The following is a 755-nucleotide window of genomic DNA, read 5'->3' as shown; positions in this document are numbered from 1 at the left end:
GAGTGAGTTCTCGCTCTATTAGTTCCCATGAGAGCTCGTTGCTTAAAAAGACCCTGGCACCCTCCCTCTCTCTCTTGCTTCCTCTCGCCATGTGATCTGCTTATACCTGCTGGCTGCCTGCCACTTTCCACCATGAGTAGAAGCAGCCTGAGGCCCATGCCGGATGCAGCTGTCCCAGAATCATAAGCCAAATAAACCTCTTTTCCTTATAAATTACCCAGCCTCAGGTATTTCTGTTATAGCAACACAAACAGACTAAAACAGAAAATTGGTAGTGAGGAGTGGAGTGTTGCTATACAGATACCTGAAAATGTGTATGCAGCTTTGGAACTGGGAAATGGGCAAAGGCTGGAGGAGTTTGGAGGACTTAGAAGAAGAGAAAAAGATGAGGGAAAGTTTGGAAGATTTTAGAGATTGGTTAAACAGCTGTGACCAGAATGTTGATAGAAACGTGGACTGTAAAGACCATGTAGATGATGAGGTCTCAAATAGAAATGAAGAACTTATCAGGAATTGGGGCAAAGATCACCCTTGCTACACCACAGCAAGGAATTTGGCTGCATTGTGTCCATGCCCTTGGACTTTGGAAGGTGGTACTTAAGAATTGTGAACCAGAGTATCTGGCAGAAGAAATTTTCAAGCAGCAAAGCATTAAGAACACTGCATGGTTATTTCTAACAGCATATGCTGAGTTATGGCAGAAAAGGCATGATGTAAAGCCAGAATGTAAAATGGGAGCAAAGCGTAAAGATTTG

Source organism: Galeopterus variegatus, unplaced genomic scaffold (genome assembly GCF_000696425.1).
Source record: "Galeopterus variegatus unplaced genomic scaffold, G_variegatus-3.0.2 Scaffold14044, whole genome shotgun sequence".
NCBI lineage: Eukaryota > Metazoa > Chordata > Mammalia > Dermoptera > Cynocephalidae > Galeopterus > Galeopterus variegatus.
This window is presented reverse-complemented; position numbering follows the sequence as displayed.